This window comes from Entelurus aequoreus, linkage group LG04, assembly GCF_033978785.1.
Source record: "Entelurus aequoreus isolate RoL-2023_Sb linkage group LG04, RoL_Eaeq_v1.1, whole genome shotgun sequence".
NCBI lineage: Eukaryota > Metazoa > Chordata > Actinopteri > Syngnathiformes > Syngnathidae > Entelurus > Entelurus aequoreus.
The window spans coordinates 26,370,631-26,379,210 of NC_084734.1; positions in this window are offsets into that span (position 1 = coordinate 26,370,631).

Below are 8,580 nucleotides of genomic sequence, written 5' to 3' on the forward strand. Positions count from 1 at the left end.
CCAGATCTGACCCGCCACATCAAAAGCGTGAAATTAATATGTGTAAATAAAGTACCTTATCTTTTCTTAATAAATGTATTACAAAAATAAATGTGCTGTGTACAATTACATAAATTTACACTGCAATCATCTCTAATAATACAACAAAATATTATATCATCATCATACATTTCAAAACAATGATATGGTTCAAATAAAGATACATACTTAATTATCTGCTCAATTTATGATTTCAAAGCAAGTAATCCAACAAACTGTTCATGTAAAAATGTTACAATAATTTTTTGTTTTTACAGTAAACACCACTTTCAATATAGAGTAATATTACACTATAAAACACAACAACCGTAGATTTCACAATATAAAAAACTTGCACGTATTTTTACGTAAAAAAAACAGTGGTACTGTTTTTCCATTCCATTTAATTTAATTTCATGTATTGTTTTATTTTATATGCTGTATGGTTGCCCTCTGCGATGTGGCCCTCAATGAAAACGAGTTTGATACGCCTGTTGTAAAGCTACATTTTCTTTAACATACAGTACACACCGTCGTGGTCAAAAGTTTAAAGTGGGTTTTGTGGCCAAACAGCAAAATTTTTGTTTCATCTGACATCACATGGACAAATATAAGACCTTCTGGAGGAAAGTACTGTGGTCAGATGACACAAAAATGTAGCTGTTTGGCCACAATACCCAGCAATATGTTTGGAGGCGAAAAGGTGAGGCCTTAAATCCCAGGAACACCATTCCTACCGTCAAGCGTGGCGTTGGTAGTATTATGTTCTGGGCCTGTTTTGCTGCCAATGTAACTGGTGCTTTACAGAGAGTAAATGGGACAATGAAAAAGGAGGATTATCTCAAGTTGGGTGTTCCAACAGGACAATGACCCCAAACACATGTCAAAAGTGGTAAAGGAATGGCGAAATCAGGCTAGAAGTAGGGTTTTAGAATGGCCTTCCCAAAGTCCGGATTTAAACGTGTGGACAATGCTGAAGAATCAAGTCCATCCAATCAATCCAATCCACTTTATTTATATAGCACATTTACACAACAAGAATGTTTCCAAAGTGCTGCACAGCCATGTTAAAAACAATATTAAAAACAATATTATGCTACACCAATGACTGAATAAAAACAAAGAATAAATGAATAGAAAACCAATATAAAAAATAAATATCATTAAAAACGATTTTAAAGGGTAAAACCAATTAAAACAGTAAAATAGACATCAAAATTTATAAAAAAAAACACAGAGGACAACAGAGGACAGAAGACCACACAACTCACGTAGTGTTAAAAGCCAAAGAATAAAAGTGTGTCTTAAGACGAGTCTTAAAACACTCCACTGTGGAAGCAGTTTGAACATGGAGGGGCAGAGTGTTCCAGAGCTTAGGGCTGACCACAGAGAAGGCCCTGTCTCCCCTGGTTTTAAGTCTCGTCCTGGGCACCACGAGCTGGAGCTGGCCAGCTCGTGTCAGAAAACCAACAAATTTAGCTGAACTGCACCAATTTTGTCAAGAGGAGTGGTCAAAAATTCAACCAGAAGCTTGCCAGAAGCTTGTGGATGGCTACCAAAAGCGCCTTATTGCAGTGAAACTTCCCAAGGGACATGTAACCAAATATTAACATTGCTGTATGTATACTTTTGACCCAGCAGATTTGGTCACATTTTCAGTAGACCCATAACAAATTCTTAAAAGAACCAAACTTCATGAATGTTTTTTGTGACAAACAAGTATGTGCTCCAATCACTCTATGAGAAAAAAATAAGAGTTGTAGAAATGATTGGAAACTCAAGACAGCCATGACTTTATGTTCTTTACAAGTGTATGTAAACTTTTGACCACGGCTGTAAATACATATATACATGTCTCTACATACATACAGTACATGCATACAGGTCAACGTAAATGTTCTGTATTGACTTGGTGTTCATATCTAAGAAGGAATGATGGTAGTAATTAAGGTAACCTGAGCCTGATGGGCAGCTTTTGACAGCCATAGTTATGAATGGCAGTTAAACTGTTCCCCGGGGCACCGTCAAGCTTGCAGTAATTGGTGTAATCAAAGGCATTTGGCTTTGGGTCATGACGGCCGCCAGCTGACAACAGGGCAACATTTTCGCCTCTGTGCTGCTGCCTAGACTTGCTGCTCTCCTTAGCCTGCACATTCACGGAAACTCTTTTTTAGCTGACAGTACGGTGTCAAAGACCACAAATTGAGTTGAATGACTAGGAAATGAGTCATCCTTACTCTTTCAGCAATGTGTGTCTCATCCTGAGTTCTGCTGTTTTCATGCCTTGGATTAGCGTCGAACACTTTTCCTATGAGTCACTGTTTGAGCAGATGTTGGATTATATGAGCCAATTCTTCTCACACCAAACTGAACTGAACGGTAAAGTGCATTGTTCTTATTCGGACAATTTATATAAAAACAGTGACCACTGGATGTCACGTTGGGGGGTCGCAGCGTGCTGCGGTGTTGTTCTTCCAGTGCAAAGACGGCTCCGGACGACAGCGTGAAGGTAGGCTTGGATTTATTTAACATAAATAAATCACTACCATAACCACAAAAATACAACAAAAAAGGCAAGCGTGCCTAAAACACAAATGAAGCTGCTAGTTAACAGAAACTATGACATGGACTATGAAAACTTACTTGGTCAGAATGATACCTGAACTGGTGTGACATAAAGACAATGAACGCAGAACGAGTGAACAGAAAGAAAGACTTAAATAACACAGACATGATTAACAACAGGTGCGTGACTCAAAACGTGAAACAGGTGCGTGACATGACAGGTGAAAACTAATGGGTGACCATAGAAACCAAACCAAACAAGGAAGTGACACCAGGAACTAAAAAAAAGAGTCCACAAAACAAACAGCACATGGCCAAACAAAAACATGATCAACAGACATGACAGAGCCCCTCCCTTAAGGACAGATCCCAGATGTCCAAAAACAAAAAAAACAAGGCAGGATCAGGAGTCATGGGAGGGCGGGAGGGGGACATGGCGGTGGGTCGCCAGACCAGGTGTCCCCGAATCCACCGGGGCAGAGTCAGGTGGCGGCGGCGGGTAGACCGCCGCTGAACCTGACGAGGTGGGCGACCTGGGAATGGCCACATTCGTGGCAGACGAGGAGGTCGGCGCACCTGGCGTGGCGGACGCCCATGGAATGGCCACATCCTTGGCCGACGAGGAGGTGGGCGCGTTGTCGTGGCAGGCGGCGAAGCTTGGCGTGGTGCGTCAGGTGGCGAAGCTTGGCGTGGCGGGTCTTTGTCTTGGCATGGGTGGTCTTGGCCTTGGCATGGGTGGTCTTGGCCTTGGCGGTCTTGGTCTTGGCAGCGTGGGTCATGGTCTTGGCAGCGTGGGTCATGGTCTTGGCAGCGTGGGTCATGGTCTTGGCATGGTTGGTCTTGGTGTTGGCATGGTTGGTCTTGGACTTGGACTTGGTCTTGGCATGGTTGGTCTTGGACTTGGTCTTGGCATGGTTGGTCTTGGACTTGGCATGGTTGGTCTTGGACTTGGCATGGTTGGTCTTGGACTTGGTCTTGGTCTAGGCGAGGGTCTTGGTCTTGGCGTGGTGCAGGAACCGGAGCTTGGCGTCGTGGTGCAGGAACCGGAGCTTGGCGTCGTGGTGCAGGAACCAGAGCTTGGCGTCGTGGTGCAGGAACCAGAGCTTGGCGTCGTGGTGCAGGAACCAGAGCTTGGCGTCGTGGTGCAGGAACCAGAGCTTGGCGTCGTGGTGCAGGAACCAAAGCTTGGCGTCGTGGTGCAGGAACCGGAGCTTGGCGTCGTGGTGCAGGAACTGGAGCTTGGCGTCGTGGTGCAGGAACCGGAGCTTGGCCGCGTGGAGCTGGTACCGGAGCTTGGCCGCGTGGAGCTGGTACTGGCAGCACTGGAGCTTGGCGTGGAGGAACTTGACGTGGTGCAGGTGGCCTAGCTGGGGGTTGCTGCTTGGCAGGCCGAAAGACCGGTGGTGGTGGACGGGCCGGAGGTTGCTGCCTGGCTGGGCGCAGCTGAGTCACCCCACTATTACAGCACCTGGCCCTAGCCCCCCCCTCAGGGAGCGGATACCAGACGCGCTCCCCGTCTGGAACCGTTTTTTGGGGTGAGTGGAGGGAGGTCAGGAGGGGGGCAGAATCCTCCCCATTAAATTGTCCAAAATGTCTATTCCCCACCTCCACTTTAGACTGGGTATGAAAAAATCTAAATTTAGAAAAATTTAGTCAACAACTGTATGTGTGCAAATTATTTCTTGTGCTGAGCGATCATAAAACTGCTGCGAAGACGCACTGTGAGAGGCTCGCCTCATAACCCCGCCTCCTGGTGCTAAGCATCACTGCCGCAGAATGCACCGCCCGACGGGAGCGCCACACCAACCAAAGCCCACACCCAAACCCTCCACGTGCAAGACCGAATCCACCCAAAAAAAAGTCACTTAACAAGAAGCCAAAAAGTGCAAAAACAACAATGCTTGCGCCGGAGGAGCTGCGAACGACCGCAGGGACACAACATTAGGTACACCTGCAGACTGCAGCACGGATTTCATATTTCATTCATTTACAACTCCTCCAACACGAACACCACTGTTCCCGCACTTATAAGTAAAGGTAAGACCATAATAACGTTTTTTTTAATTAAATGTGTTTTTTTGTGTGCTACAGTTTCTATGTGTAAAGTTAAAGTTAAGTTAAAGTACCAATGATTGTCACCCACACACTAGGTGTGGTGAAATTTGTCCTCTGCATTTGACCCATCCCCTTGTTCACCCCCTGGGATGTGAGGGGAGCAGTGGGCAGCAGCGGCGCCGTGGTGATTTAACCCCCAATTCCAACCCTTGATGCTGAGTGCCAAGCAGGGAATAATGCTGGTACGAGCTTTTAAACATAACCCGTTAACTGCTGCCAATCAAATGGTGAATAAGATACTCTTTAGGGTTCATATGTTTGTAAATCTGACTCTGATGAAGTCCGTGCCTCACCAGTCATGAACCTCACCGCACGTCACTGATACCAAAACATTTTGGACAATTCCATGCTCCCAACCTTGTGGGAACAGTTTGGAGCGGGCCCCTTCCTCTTCCAACATGACTGTGCACCAGTGCACAAAGCAAGGTCCATAAAGACATGAATGACAGAGTCTGGTGTGGATGAACTTGACTGGCCTGCACAGAGTCCTGACCTGAACCCGATAGAACACCTTTGGGATGAATTAGAACAGAGACTGAGAGCCAGGCCTTCTCGACCAACATCAGTGTGTGACCTCACCAATGCGCTTTCGGAAGGATGGTGGAAAATTCCTATACACACACTCCGCACCCTTGTGGACAGCCTTCCCAGAAGTGTTGACGCCGTAATAGCTGACATAATATTGAACCCTATGGGTTAGGAATAGGATGGCACTTCAAGTTCATATGTGAGTCAAGGCATGTGGCCAAATACTTTTGGCAATAGAGTGTATTTAAATATTTGAATTACATCTCCCACTCCGCACAGTCAGAAAACACAAAGGCAATAAGAAGAATTTCCCCGACATTGAGTTGAAGGTGCCTCTTGCTGGAGTGGAAGTGGCAAAAATATACTCAGTTTCACTATTGTTGCAAGTTAGTGCTGTGCATGCACCGGGGAACAGGTGTGGGTTAGTATGGGTTATACTTGTATAGCGCTTTTCTAACTTCAAGGCACTTTGACACTATTTCCACATTCACACAAACATTCACACACTGATGTCGGGAGCTGCCATGCAAGGCCCTAACCACGACCCATCAGGAGCAAGGGTGAAGTGTCTTGCTCAAGGACACAACTAGTATTTCACACTTTACGCACAGGTTTTTAACAACCATGGGCTTGTTTGAAATATTTGAAGTATTTGAGTTTAACAAAAAAAAAACCAGCAAGTCACTAACTTTAACCACTGACTCGTAACTATGCAGTAAAGACAATTTGGGAAAAACAAGCTCAAAATGTGCGTCACGGGATTTAATATAAGGACAATTACATAAATAAATGTACTCGCAAAGAAGCTACCCATAGTGCACAATGCCAGAATGCAGTCTCTCCCCACAAATGCTGTTATTTGTACGAATCATGCGTCAAACCAGGCCGTTTGTGATCTGTACATTGATTGAATGAAAATGTTTCCTATTGACATATATAGCAACGTGTGTGCACTCTGCAGTCGATACCTCCAACTAAATTAGGAAAACTGTTTGAAAATTGCGCTTTAATAGGGTTTTTTTTATCGCTTGAAGTGCTTGGTAGAGAGTATGCACTAACTATGCTCAAGATGCCAAAAATACATAGTTCAAGAAGTGTTTTTCATATACCAAACACAATGCCAGTGAAGTTGGCACGTTGTGTAAATCGTAAATAAAAAAAACAGAATACAATGATTTTCAAATCCTTTTCAACCTATATTCAATTGAATAGACTGCAAAGACAAGATACTTAACGTTCGAACTGGAAAACTTTGTTATTTTTTGCAATAATAGCTCATTTGGAATTTGATGCCTGCAACATGTTTCAAAAAAGCTGGCACAAGTGGCAAAAAATACTGAGAAAGTTGAGGAATGCTCATCAAACACTTATTTGGATCATCCCACAGGTGAACAGGCTAATTGGGAACTACACTGCTCGGATTTTCCGTTTATCTCGAAAATCCTCGAAAAAATTGTCGCACAGCAGCTAAATGAACACTTAGCGTCTAACAATCTCTGTGAACCTTTTCAATCCGGTTTCAGGGCAAATCACTCTACGGAGACAGCCCTCGCAAAAATGACTAATGATCTATTGCTAACGATGGATTCTGATGCGTCATCTATGTTGCTGCTTCTTGATCTTAGCGCCGCTTTCGATACTGTCGATCATAATATTTTATTAGAGCGTATCAAAACGCGTATTGGGATGTCAGACTTAGCCTTGTCTTGGTTTAACTCTTATCTTACTGACAGGATGCAATGTGTCTCCCATAACAATGTGACCTTGGACTATGTTAAGGTAACGTGCGGAGTTCCCCAGGGTTCGGTTCTTGGCCCTGCACTCTTTAGTATTTACATGCTGCCGCTAGGTGACATCATACGCAAATACGGTGTTAGCTTTCACTGTTATGCGGATGACACTCAACTCTACATGCCCCTAAAGCTGACCAACACGCCGGATTGTAGTCAGCTGGAGGCGTGTCTTAATGAAATTAAACAATGGATGTCCGCTAACTTTTTGCAACTCAACGCTAAGAAAACGGAAATGCTGATTATCGGTCCTGCTCAACACCGACATCTATTTAATAATACCACCTTAACATTTGACAATTAAACAAGGCGACTCGGTAAAGAATCTGGGTATTATCTTCGACCCAACTCTCTCGTTTGAGTCACAAAATTAAGAGTGTTACTAAAACGGCCTTCTTTCATCTCTGTAATATCGCTAAAATTCGTTCCATTTTGTCCACAAGCGATGCTGAGATCATTATCCATGCGTTCGTTACATCTCGTCTCGATTACTGTAATGTTTTATTTTCGGGCCTCCCTATGTCTAGCATTAAAAGATTACAGATGGTACAAAATGCGGCTGCTAGACTTTTGACAAAAACAAGAAAGTTTGATCATATTACGCCTATACTGGCTCACTTGCACTGGCTTCCTGTGCACTTAAGATGCAACTTTAAGGTTTTACTACTTACGTATAAAATACTACACGGTCAAGCTCCTGCCTATCTTGCCGATTGTATTGTACCATATGTCCCGGCAAGAAATCTGCGTTCAAAGAACTCCGGCTTATTAGTGATTCCCAGAGCCCTAAAAAAGTCTGCGGGCTATAGAGCGTCTTCTATTCGGGCTCCAATACTATGGAATGCCCTCCGGGTAAAAGTTAGAGATGCTACCTCAGTAGAAGCATTTAAGTCTCATCTTAAAACTCATTTGTATACTCTAGCCTTTATTTATTTATTTATTTATTTATTTATTTATTTATTTATTTATTTTTTATTTTTTTAAATTTTTTTTAATGTCCTGCCCAGCTTCTCGGGAAAATCATATAGCAGATGTAGATGCCCATATCGGCTGTTCAGATTTACTTTACAAAAGAGAAGTGTAGGATACTTCTCTTGTTGCCTTACTTGTATTTGACTTTATTAAATGTATTTATATTATCATTTGGTGCAGCCGGGCCAGAGCAGGAGGGGATAGAAAGAGAGAAAAAGGAAGACAGAGGGGGGAATTGTGGGGACAAGAGGGGGATTAGACAGAGAGACAAAAACAACAACAGCAAACACAACAACAACAACAACAACAACAGAGCAACATCAGCAAATACGACATGTACAAATATGATGGTAAAAGTAATAGCAAATAAGCAGTTAGCGAAAATAAAATAAAAAATACAGAAATGACAATGAGCATTATTACACTAAAAATGGAGCAATATGAATACCAATAGAAATAGTGCCCAATAGAAATAGTGCTATTGATAATAAACAATACCAATACTTTACCTTTATTATCAACAATACAATTGTTCAAATGCAACAATACATATACGTAATGATAATTTGAGATACGAAAGAATGCAGAAAAA